We start from the raw sequence: 13,829 nt of genomic DNA, 5'->3' as shown, positions 1-13,829 counted from the left end.
ACTCAGTTGTAGTAGAATTGCAACATAAACAAAAAAATACACCAAAACTAGGCTTAATGCATGATAGCTTCCCAGTTATACATGACTAAATCCAGAGAAATATCCTTGAAAATACTAGTACCCGTGCACCAATTGTAGATGAACAACTTAACTGACTCTTAATTTTCTCTGCAGATGTGTTTCTTCCATTAAAGTATATAGCATTCCTTTCTAACCACAGTTCCCATCATATAGCAAATGGTATAATGTCCCATATTCTTTTTCTAATATTGAAAGTTGAACTCTTCTTTCTTCTCCATTTTCAAATAGTATCTCTAACAAACTCCTGAAATACAAATTGTAAATTGTAACAACCCAGAAAGTAGTTCCAAACTGCTCCAGTAACCTCAAAATGTAGGAAAATGTGTTGATTAGATTCTGGTGCTTTTTTGCATAACAAACAACCATTAACCATAATGGTGTTTCTATAAGTATCCATTGTAGGAGCAACATTGTAATATAAAGATCAAACAAAAAAGACCACCTTCTGAAGAATTTTAGGATTCCAGACACATTTATGAGGAAACAAATCAAACCTTCATCTTTCAGGATTTTGTAGCATTCTGCAACTAAAAAAACTTTAGCGTCATTTAGCCAAAAACTCTTTGATATCCTCCGTTCCCTATATTGAAAGCAGAAATCATCTTCAATAAGTGTGCAATATCCTCCAATTCTCTATCTTTCAAAGCCCTACAAAATGCAAAATTCCATCTCAATCATGTATTCATAACCAACATAATGGATAGTGGCATCATGTAACCTACTGAGTTTGTACAAGGCAGGAAATAGAACCATTGGTGCATGACCATTTAACCAAGTGCCTTTCCAGAAGAGACACCTATCACCCCTACCCACACGAATAGTTAAATTCTTCTACACAATACTCATAATTTTCAAAATTCCTAGCCATAAACTTTTGCCAACAGCTTTATTAGAAGTATTAGGTAGAAACGCCTTTACATTGCCTCCAAATTTATCATTCACAACTCTCCTCCAAAGTGCCTTCTCTTTCTTGACATATCTCCATATCCATTTAGCATGCAAATACTAATTCATAAGTCTAAATTTCTTAATACCTACACCTCCATCTTCTTTTGGCAAATTCATTTTCTTCTAGCCAACCCATCCTTTCTTAGATTTTTGATTTGCACTCCCCAATAAAAACTGTCTCATTATCTTTTCTATCTGTTTCTCCACAAAATCTGGCATTTAAAAGAGAGACAAATAATACATAGGAAGGCTTGAAAGCACATGTTTTATAAGCATAATTATCCCTCATTTGGATAAGTATCTTCTCTGCCACATACTAAGCTTCTTCTGAAAATTTTGAATAATCACATCTCACACTCCTACAGATTTAGACTTGCTTCCCAAAGGGATCCCCAAATATTTCATTGGGAAAGAAGTAATAGGACAACCAAAAACTCCAGCATTTTCCACAACGCTAACTGCATTCCCAACTGGAACTATTGCATACTTTCATACCAGAAACTAATTGAAAAGTCAACATTATATTTTTGAGATTTCTTACATGTTCAACTCTGTCATCTAAGAATACAATGAGTCATCAGCAAATTGCAGATGATTAATCTCAGATGGATTACTAGCAACTTTAAACCTAAAGATTGAGTTTAAAGAAGCTGCTTTTTTAATCATGACAAATAGAACCTTAACAATCAATATAAAGAGAAAGGGAGACACGGGATCTCCTTGTTTGATGCCTTTACTACTTCTGAAGAAACTATAAGCAGTCTCATTGATTGACATATAAAATCTTGTACTAGTAAAGCACCACCTAATCCAATTTTTCCAGATATTGCCAAAACTAAATCTAGATAATGTATAATCAAGGAAACCCCAACTCACATTATCAAAAGACTTTTCTAGATCTGCAATACCCGGTATTTTTAGTTACGGTTTTGGTTCGGGTTATACCCAAATTAGCTAACCATGCGGTTTAGGTTGTTTTCTTTGTCTTAGCTTAGCTAGGTTGTTTGAACAAGAAAGGCTACAAGTTAGGGTGGAAATAGAATAGCTGATTGTTGATGCGGTAAAATGTGGGAAGGAGGAACTAGCCCTAATCACAGAAAGTACTCCCAAGATGTAGAGAAGTTTTTAGGAGAGATAATGGTGGATTAGTGATGGTCTTAAGAAGTGTACCATATTTTCCTTTTATAATGGCCCTCTTATGGATAAACACCCATAAAATTACCATATTACTAAACTGCCATTTCCCTCTCCTTAAGTTAATACCAAACCCTAAAGGGCCTTTCTCTTTAATCCAAAGCCCAACTTTCTTAATGTGTTATTGTGTGGACTAGTGCTTCCCATCTTAATGGGTTAGGCCTAGTCCTCAAGTCCCTTTTATTCCTAAAGGGGGAGCCTTGATAGGTTAAGGGGAGGATATTCATATAATTAATCATTTCCATGTATCAACATTAGTCCCCTGACTGTTTGACTGGTCAAAGACCATGTCAACAATCACACGTGTGCATCACGATTGCAAAGGGAAGTTATTGGGCGGTTTAAGTTCATGACTCTTGGAAGACGTCGGTTACTGATCTATCTAGTAACCGCTCCTCCGTTTACCCTCCTATAAATAGAGGAGACCTCGCCTCCTAATTTCCATCTTTTACCATCTCTTTTTCTCTCTCTTGTTCCTTCTTTTGTTCATTATGTCCGACGGATCACCCGTCCGCGACTCTCCTCCTAGGCATGAGTTATATTCGTTAGAAGAATTCGTACACAATCCTGGTCTCAAATACAAAATCAGACCCCCCGCTGGGGATGATGGCGCTACTCTTTTCCCCACCGACGACATTTGGGTTACACACATGCTTAATCCTCACCCATTTCCTCCGTCCGGGTCTGTAGAATGGCTTATTCGTCCTCAGGACGACTCACCCATTGTGCCTTATTTCGAAGATTCTCCTCGCTTGGCAGTCCATAGGGGAGGATACATTTTTCCTACGATTGATCATCGTTCGTCCGCTGAATCGCATGACTCTTGGGAGCCATGGATCGACTACATTCGTTCAAATCCAAATAACGCAGTTATCATTCGTTCCCTGGGTATAGAGGCGGCTTTGGATTCTCCCAAGTTTAGGGATGTCCGGCGGGACTATGACAACATAAATCGATTGTGCGCGCGCTGGGTAATCGATCCTCACACGTTTTTGTTTTCCTGGGGTGAAGCGACCCCGGTCTTAGAGGATGTAGTGGCGCTCACCGGTTTGCCTGTTCATGGTTCTGTAGTTTATGATAGTTGTTGTCTTTATAAATCTCTGAATGACGAGGACAAGAATCTTTGGGACCGCTTACTCAAGGCTAATACGAAGTCCATGTATTTTCAATTACCTGACGAGATCAAAGTTGAAACCCCGGATGGAGTAAGCACCCCAGCGGATAAAGGGAAAAACAAGGTGACCGCGTCAAACCCGCATGATTCTCCTGCACACGTTTCATCTTCCTCGAAACTCATGGCATCTTCTGTGGAAGCCGCTCAACAAAAGCCTTCTCCTGTTAGAGGGGCTAGTGATGTAAAGGAGGTGAAAGGCGGTCAAAAGCATAAGTCCGGACAACATAGAGCTTCCTTTTCATGTTGGATCAAGTACTGGGCTCCTTTGCAGTCTGGTCCTGGCAAGGGTGTTCCTCCTCGAAAAAGGCAGACGGATAGGGCGGAACTGGCTGCATTTTTACTCTTTTGGCTTTGTCATGATGTCTTTGAATATAGTCCCCAGGATACTATCAAAAACGAGTTGATCCCTATGGCGGTATTAATGTCTCGTGGTGTGTCTTTAGCACTTGATCCTATGTTTCTGGGTGGTCTGTATCATCATCTAGAATTATTGGTTCGCGATATTCTTCGCGTGGATGGATCCCACACGGTTGAGACTTTCCTTCCTGCCAACTTCATTCAGGCATGGACTTGAGAGCGCTTCCCTAAGTATAGGCCTTCTCATTTGAATCCCTTGTCCCTTTCTTGGCAAGTAGAAGTTGTTCGAAAAGATGGTTCCAAGCGTTTGGTGACAAAGCCAAAGTGTCACCCCCGGATGGCTCTTTATCACAAGAAAGGCCACCACCCTAAGGAGAAGCTTAAGGACTTTATGGACAAGGGTGTGGATTTTAATCCCCTCACATATCAGGATGGTCGTACTGGTTCTCTCCACTATAATTTTGTCAGCCAAACCCCGCGAAGGATTTCTTCATCAGAGATGCCTTCAGCGGATGAATTTGATATGCTCGTCTCTGTTTTACCTGGGCATCTTACTGGCTTCTATGGTGGGGAAGTTTCTTCCGAGTCGTATAACACTGTTCGTGTTGCGCGGCAATTAGGATTTGATCAGGGAGTTCCTTTTGATGTTTTGCTTCCTTCTTCAATTGACGAGGACAAAGAGGTCCGGAAAAGCTTTGATCGCTTTGTTTTCAAAAGTGGGATTCGAATGAGCGATCACCAGTCCTTCTTTGATCTTAGCTATCCTCAACCCTGCCGCCAAGTTCATGTTACCAGGGAATGGCTTGGGTATCGTAATAGTGTTAGTCGAAATGTGCTTAACCTACTCACCAAGGAGCCCTATGCTCCCCTCCCTTTGATCGAAAAGGATTTCAAGGAGATGCATGCTTCAGGTCGTGTGAAATTGAATGCTGAGGTTGCTAAGAAGTATAAGCTATCTTCTAGCAACAAGGGTCTCCTCTCTTGTTCAACCAGTTGGGACCCCCCTCCTGATGACAAGCTTTCTCAAGGGGATGGGAAAGGTAGTGCTCTTCCCCCATCCAGTTCCAAGAAAAGGAGGCGTGTTCCTCCTCTGAAGCCCTTGCAAATTCCTTCGGATGCGTCTCCTCCTCCTGTTAAGGTATTCCCTTACTCTTTTGTGTTATTATTTTTTTATCAAGTCATCTGTTTAGTTATTTTGGTTCGCCACACATTTCTAGAATTCTCCGCCTATCGGCTGCAAACCTAGAGGTCTTATGTTTGAAAAATATATTAACCTTCCTATTGAGAAATGGAGGGATGATCGACTCGTTAAGAAGATGAGACGGGATGCTGGGATATTTCCCAATCCGTGATTGCCTTCTTCTCGAACCGCTAATGTTTCTCCTTCATTTTTTTTGCAGGCTCCAAAAGTGGGGTCATCATCCGTCAGTACTTTTATTGAACGTGTGGAGCGTCAACTTGGTCAAGCAGTTAGCCAGAGCAGTCCTAAAATACTTTCTCCCCGTATGACTCTTCACTCCACTCGCCCTTTAATTGTTCGAACAGTTAAAGATCCCAATCATCATATTCATACTCTTTCCGATATGTTAGGTGATGGGGACGAGTCAGAATCGAATCGTTCTATCAATGATTATTCTCAAGAGGGTAGTGGTCTTAAAAGCGGTGCCCAAGGTCAGAGTTCGTCCCCTCGTAAATCCCGTGAGTGTGCTGTGTTCATGATTATATTACTTTGACATATCGACACGTGTCGGTTAAAATATTTCCGTTGCAACTTATTTAATGCATTTGGCCACCTATATATGTATCTCCACTTCCTTTATTTTGAGTGATTATTTTATTTTTCTCTCTGCTTTCGATTTCTCTTGCCCCCTTAGGTCATTCAGAACCGGCTGTGTCAAGTTCGTCTTCTTCTTCTCGCCAATCAGTTCATTCTCCTGTTAATTTCCCTCCTTCTTCCGATCCGGTATGCGTGTATTTTGAATTTCTCTTATTGTGCCAAGGTATCTTGCTTATAATTGTTTTTCTTGATATCCGTCTTCTCTCTTTTCTTTTCCTTTTTTTTTAGAATACGGGAAAACGTGACGGTGCTCAAGGGAAGGGAATCTGGCAGCGCCAATGGCAAGCGTCAGAAATCGACTCTCAAAGTTTCTCAGGGCGTGAACGCGGATGCTGAACTGATGGTTATTCCATAGGATCCCAAATTTCAATACCCGCGTGTCGTGTCTTCGGCGGAGGATGGTGTGGATAGCCGTTACATTCTAGTACACGGCTTTTGGGTGCCTTCTGCTAAGGCAGCCATCTATCGTCGCATAATGGAGAAGTTTGGTCATATGTGCATTCATGAAGAAATGCCTGTCAATTCCTTGATCGTGGCTACCGGAACTTACTCGACATGGCGGAAGGGATTTCTTTGGCGGAGGAAACTCCAATTGATCCGGCTGTTTTGAGGAGGTTGGACACTAATATTCAGACCATGATGGCTCTTCACTTCCCCATTAAATGGCTCAAGAAATTGTTGGATTCAGCAAAGGCTAGTCATAGTGCGCGGACCACCCTACCTCGTGAAATTGAAGAATTGGAACGGGAGTATCAGCAGCTACTCGATGTCGCGAACGCGAAGAAGAGAACTTATGATCATCTTATGGTGGATGTGGGACGTACTACCCAGGAGTTGAAAGCCGCTCGTGATGCTGCTGAGGAATTCAATGGGCGTTTGACCAGGAAAAGGGCCGAATTGGTGGCTTTAGATATTTTTTAATGATGACTTTTAAGCCATTTCTTTTTATTAGTTAAGTTAAAGATTCTATGGTTTGCTTTTTTCTTTCACGAGACACGTGTTATGGTTTGTTTGGTTTGATTATATTCGTTATTATGGTTGGATAGTATTAAATATGGTATCCCTTATGTTTTCTTATAAGTAGGGGTGAATACGTCTGATGTCCTTCATATTTCTTCTATAGTTTGTTTATTCTTTGGTTGCTAGCTATATTTCTGCAGCTGATGGCTCGTCGTCTTCATGGGTATACTTTGGCTTTGGCTTCGGTACCATCACTAGTTGTTCCTTATGAAAAGGATCATGATCTAACTCGCTTGCTATTGGTAAGAGCTGAAGTGGAGATACTTAGGGAAATTAGGATGGTGAGCAGAACGTCTATGCGTGCGCGCTTTGATGAGCAGTATGAGACTTATTCAATGGCTCGAGATGCACAAATGTCCGGGCGTGTCACTATATCTATTCAGCGTACCTTGGATAATGCCATAGCCGCTCGAAAAAAAGCTGAGCATTTATACCAGGAAGCGCTAATCATGACGACGGATATTGAACAGGCAATAGCCGACTGTCGTGCTTTTGTTTCTCAGCAGGGGGTCTGAACCTCCGCGGATGGACTTTAACTTTGTGTGTTGTATCTGCTCTTATCCATACTACTGACATGAAAGCAGAATTATCTAGTTTACTCATTTTGAAAGATGAAGTTGGTATATTGCAGACCAACCGCCTGATGGTCTTGGATAAGGCCCGAAAAGCTTATGATGAGCATACGGAAACATTGGGCATAGCTCGGCAAGCTCGTGCTCCTAGTGAAATCATGCGCGAAGTTCATCAAGTGTTGGAGGAAATGCGTAGCGTTTTTATTGGCTCTATTATTCAGTATGAGGAAGCTCAATTGATGATGCAAGACTTAGACGAAGACATTTCCCTCTGTCGTTCTCTTGTAGTCGGCTCTTCTTCATTATCTTGAGGAGTCTTATGTTGATCATCATTTCATTTTTTTTGTAATGAGTATTATCTTGATTATCGTGTTATTTGGATTATATATTTATGAAAGCTTGCTTTAGTTGATCACTAAATCATCATTAGAGTTTTTATTCGCTTTTTCATTTATCCGAATTATGGTTGGTCGCGTTAGATTGGTTCTTGAGATGAAATATCTAAGTCGTCTTCTCCGCGTGATGTGCCTTGCTCGAGATAATTTTGAGGTTAACAATGCGAGTTGGCATGAGCAACTATCTGTTGCGGATCATCTTGTGAAGAGAATTCAGGGTGAGGGTGGGTTTCCTGATTTATCAATTCTCGATCATCGTGGTTATTGTCGTGAACAGCGCATGCTTACTTATTTTCGTTGTGTTGAGGCGGATCGTAGCGTAAGGTCTATTGAGGCCGCTCTGTTTGCAGTTCGATCAATATTACGTGTATTACCATGATTTTTTTTTTATTTTTTTAGGTAGTTGTGACGGTAGTTATAAAGTAGTAATAAATACACCGTTGTAAAAAAAAAATCTATAAATAGTCTCTTATTGGTGGTGTGATGTTTTATTTTCTAAGTCTGTTTATTATATTTTTACTATGTTTCTCATGGCTGAGCGTTTACATGGTTATGTGTTGGCTCTAATTTATGTGCCAGCGTTGATATCCCCTTTTAGGAGAGGTTCTGAATTAGACCGCCTACGGCTTGTGAGAGCTGCGATAGAATTAATCAGAGGCCGGTGGGTCGTGCGGAGGCACGCGCTCAGTTTGACAAGCGGTATGAGGCATTTCTAAAAGCTCGGGAACTTCAATCGTCCGGACCAGTTGCTTTCGAAATTCAGAGTGCCTTGGATGATGTTGCTTCCGTCCGGCATGTAGCTGACCAGTTATTACGAGAGATAACTCTTACCCTGTCAGACATTGAGCAAGTTATTGCGGATTATAATACTTTCACTGCTCATTTTCCCAGTCGTCGGATGCATGGTTATGCTTTGTCTTTATGTATGATACATGCCTTGATGCATCCTGCGCTTAAGCAAGTTGAAGTTGCACGCTTGTTGGTGTTAAAGAGTAAATTGAGAGCTTTACGGACTCATCGGTTAGTTGTACAAGGGCATGCTCGCATAGCATTGGAGGAGCAAGAAGAGACTTCCAGGATGGCTCGTCAAGGTAACACATCCGAGCGGGTTTTTTTCGAGGTAGATCAAAGTGTAGAAGCGCTTGTGATGATGCAGGACGTAGATCAAGAAATTGCTCATTGTTGTATGTTAATTGCTGCTGAGTCGACATGAAAGTTATATAACTTTTTTTTTTTGTAATGGGTATATAATTTAGTATTGTAAGCAATAGGATATGATTTTGTTCTTGTTCAAGTTCTAATGGAAGAGTCGGTTAATGAATTACGTTTGTCACTTAAGCAACGAAAAGTGAAACTATTACAGGCTATTGTCACTGGTAATATTCGACTTGTTCAAGAGCGCGAGGGGATTTTTGGGATTAGTCAAGTGCAATATTTTCAAGCTATGGATCTGTATGCTGACCGATTAAGTATCAGCCGGGTGGACCCCTCGATAGAAAATGTGATGGCTGTCGATGAGGCTCTTGAGGTGTTTATGGGTGTCCGCGATCGGATGGAACATATGGAAGATAGCCTGGATATTGCTCGTATCCAATTGAGGCGCGCGAACTCCGTTCTTTCATCGTTCCTCTAACCTATGTTTACTGCATTACTCTTTCTCTCTCTTTTTTTTATGTTTTTCTTGTCTTGGGCGTGTAGAAGTTTTAATGCCGCCATTATAGAGTTTTGTGTTGTTTTGTTATTTTAATTAATGAATTCTGCTTGGTTCAGTTTGTCTATTCATCATATCTTTTTAATTCATTTGTCCGCACATTTCATTAAGTTGTATACGGGATTTTGGTCCTTTGTTGGACTATTAGTGCACTTTATCTAAAGCCATGCACGGAGCCTAGTCATTTCTTGGACTATTGGTGCACTTCATCTAAAGCCATGCACGGAGCCTAGCCCTTTCTTGGATTATTGGTGCACTTCATCTAAAGTCATGCACGGAGCCTAGCCCTTTCTTGGACTATTGGTGCACTTCATCTAAATCCATGCACGGAGCCTAGCCCTTTCTTGGACTATTGGTGCGCTTCATCTAAAGCCCTGCACGGAGCCTAGCCCTTTCTTGGACTATTGGTGCGCTTCATCTAAAGCCATGCACGGATCCTAACCCTTTCTTGGACTATTGGTGCACTTCATCTAAAGCCGTGCACGGAGCCTAGCCCTTTCTTGGACTATTGATGTGTTTAATCGCGGTATACGTACGCTAGAATTCATCATGACTCAGTTCGAATATAAGATAGATAATTTTATTATTTTTCAGCCATCCGGCGTACATTAAGTTTTTCATGCATAGTAGCTATTGACCCATTTACCATTGATAGGGGTGTTAATGCGAGAACCATTCATCCGCTGCAGGTAATAATATCCGTTTTCTGCTGCCTCACTTATCATGTAAGTACCTTACCAATTAGCAGCAAACTTACCTGCTTTCTCATTACGTTGGACGTGTGGTGCGATTTTCATTACTACATCATTTACTCTGAAGACTCGTTCTTTCACCTTCTGGTTATAGTACCTTTCCGTCCGCTGTCTGTACTTATCCGCGATCGTTCAGCCTTGGCCCGTCGTTCTTTTAAGGTGTCCAGGTGTGCAAATCGACTGACATCATCCGGAGTAGTGAGACTAGCCATGGCCACACGCGCAGATGGTATATCAATTTTCGATGGTAGTATTGCATCCTCTCCATACACAAGGGAATAAGGGGACGCGCCTGTGGAACTTCTTCTGGAGATGCGATATGCCCAGAGTGCAAGCGGTAGCTGTTCGTGCAGCTCCTATAATGATCATATACCATTCGGCTTAATATTCTTAATAGTGTTTTGTTAGTAGCTTCAGCCTGTCCATTCCCCTGCGGGTAGTAGACAGTCGAGGTGTGGAACTTGATTCCATATTGATCCAACAGATCCATGACAGTTTGATTAACGAAAAAAGTACCATTATCTGAACGTATGATCATAGGTGCCCCGAATCAACAGATGATGTGCTCTTTGATGAATGCGGCAATTGTTGCACCTGAGTAGTCTCGAAGCGGTATAGCTTCAACCCATTTGGTAGAATATTCAGTTGCGGGACGTCCGTACGAGGTTGGGTTTATCGGTCCAATGATATCAAGTCCCCAGCTGTGAAAAGGCCATGGGGTGACGACACTGTGTAGCCAGGTGTGCAGGGCATGAATTAACGGTCCGTGAATTTGGCATTGCTGACATCTTTTTACGTGTGCTACGGTATCAAATTCCATTGTGGGTCAGTAATACCCTGCTTCGTGTAGCTGTAGGAAGAGCTTCGGCATACCCTGGTGCTCGTCATTGTGGGTTGTAGCCATGACTGTGTCTGCCTCTTCCTGTGATAGACAACGTAATAGCTTGCCTCCGAAACTCTTCCTATAAAGGATGCCTTCAATTAAGAAAAATCGACCGGACTTCCTTTGAATTTTTAATGCCTCTTGTCTGTTTGACGGCAGGCGCTCATGATGGATGAAATCTATGTAGGGTTGTCTCCAGTCTACTATCTCCGCGATGCATATTTCTATTTGTTGCGGGGTGATTGGCAATCATCGCATTTGTCTTGGACCACAGCTGCCTGAACTGCCATGTTTGGCCAGTATACGCCCATCCTTTGTAACCTTCGGTATAACGGGATTCCCCATGTATGTCCGCATGACTCCTCATGGATGCGACTCAGTATTTCCTGTGCCTCTGACTTTCCTACGCACCGTGACAGAGCGCCTCCAGATGTTCAAAAGTACAATGCTCCTCGTATTAAAACGAATTGCTTCAGTACTTTGACGGGCAACACTTGATCGTCCGCACCTCTAGTCAGATCTTCAATATACGATGTTCTCCAATCATCCTTTAGCTCGAATGCGGTGTCCTCTTTCCATGTGCTGGGAAGTGTGATAATGTTTTTAATTGTCGTTGTTGTAATAAGGATTCAAACTCTAAGACTTGTGAAGACTAAATTTAAAGGTTTAAATAAAATAATAAATAAAAGAGAGATTCATTGGGACTAGGATTCCTCCGAATTCATAACACATGGTTCAATTTATTTATTCTCAACAATTAAAGTTCAATAAATTAATAAAACATCGACTCTTGTTTTTCCAAAGTAGATCATCAAAACATTAGTTATAAATCGTAAGCATGGGACATCAAACATCTAAGCAAGTATGACCCATCTAATAAAATGATAACTAACTAATTCGAATCATAAATCAATTTAAAATAAGTGCAAAAGTCATACAGAAAATAATACAAATTCACCCATGTGTGAAGTTCGGCTTCCTCCGTCGACCCAATGTTGGGGTTTAACTTCTCATGATGAAAACACACTCAAAAAATATAATTAATAGCTCAAATGGTGTTTACAATGGTGAAAATGAAGAAAAATTAAACGCAACAATTTTGCTCTACCAAAACTCCCCCTCTTTTTCATGTGAAGCCTATTTATACTCATAACACCTTCAAATCCTCCGATTAAATGCAAATATCTTCTCGTTATTTCTCTTGGGAAAACTTGATAATTACTTTCCTTCTTTACTTCTACACGGATTTTGCTGCTGATTCTCACGTGATTAATTGAATCTTACAGAGTCTATCATATTGAATTCGTCTTTCAGAGGCAGTTAAACATTGTTAGGCCAAGCGAAACTTCCCAAATAGAGATCATAATACCCGACATAACTATCCTCCATGTTGTTGACGTGTTTGTAGGAAATCTTCCTCCTTTAACGATTTTAATGCACCTACCAATCCTGTTTGACTTTGACAACTGATTTATAACCAAAACAGGCGAGAAAATCTCAAAGAATATCACCTCAATCAAAGAAAATATTTTATAAAATTCTTCGCAGCCGTGAGAATATTTTCTCCCCTGTTTAACCCAAATCTTCTTTATTTGCGTGCATGAAGTAATTACCACCCCTGTTTAGGTAAGGCAGGAAGTTTCCAATTATATTCCAAGAGAAAATCTCGTGAAATCGCCACCAAATCTATTCCAGAGTGTTACGCAGATTGAAGAAACATTTTCCCGCCAAAAAATTCTTCAAACCGTGAAGAAGAAAGTCATCCCTTATCCAAGCAACTGGGGTGCAAATATCAAGTGGATGCCCCTTATCATTGAGGTGTCCCTTAACCAAAGTGGGAGTCCGAATAACATGTATCCTCCGGGTGCAAATAACATTTTTTCCGAGCCAATTCTCCACAAGAGTTTATTCTTCCATAAACAACTAAAACAAGTTTATTATACAAATAATGAGTCCTAACTATTGTAATTACGGGTGGAAAATCATCGCACTTTCGTGCTTATCAAAGTGCTCTTCTTTTTACTACTATAGTGCCTTCGTCAGATTCGTTTAATTGTATATTGGCCTCCAGCGTAGCCAAAGAGTCCGCGTGTTTGTTAGTGGACCTTCATGTATGTTCCACGACGGTGTTTCCTCTTCTTGCAATCAACTCTTGGGCTTCTGCTCAAAATGGCGCCAGATGTGCTTCCTTTACTTAAAAGTCGCCTGTTATTTGGTTTGTAACTAGCTTTGAGTCTCCTTTGACATCAATAGCTCTCAGATTAAGTTCCTCCACCAATCGTAATCCGAGGATTAGTGCTTCATATTCCGCTACATTGTTGTTACATTCAAAGTCTAGCTTGAAATCGAATGATAACAATTCTTTCTTAGGTGTTTCAAAGACTATTCCTGCTCCTCCATAAGAACCGTATGAAGACCCATCAAAGAACATTATCCAGCGCTTCTCCTCTTCGAGTTCTGCTATCTCACCAGGTATTTCCTCACTTATCTCTGTCATGTCTGTTAGAGCACTTCTCGGTTGAACCTACTAGCGTTGGTATGTCAAGTTAGTTGTCAATTTTAGTTGCCAAAATGCATTCTTGATTTAGCATACTAAAGATAATTTCGGACTAGATTAGGTCTAAGAAGTTGAATCGAAGCTATCCTTAAAGGATGAAGATTGAAGGCTACAAGAAGACATCAACAAGTACTTCATCAACAAAGGTATGTGATTGATTTTATTTGGATTCTTGTTCAATTCTACCTTTCTAATCTATCAAGATAAATGCTCAATCTATGGAACAATTCCAATGACGGTAAATGTACATTTATGTATATATACTTGAGGTTATTTGATTCATGACCTTGGAGACAATGAACTTTATCCTTATAAATAATCTCATGTTATAGTGAATGAGCTTATGAA

Source organism: Papaver somniferum, chromosome 5, assembly GCF_003573695.1.
Source record: "Papaver somniferum cultivar HN1 chromosome 5, ASM357369v1, whole genome shotgun sequence".
In the NCBI taxonomy this organism is placed as follows: Eukaryota; Viridiplantae; Streptophyta; class Magnoliopsida; order Ranunculales; family Papaveraceae; genus Papaver; species Papaver somniferum.
This window is presented reverse-complemented; position numbering follows the sequence as displayed.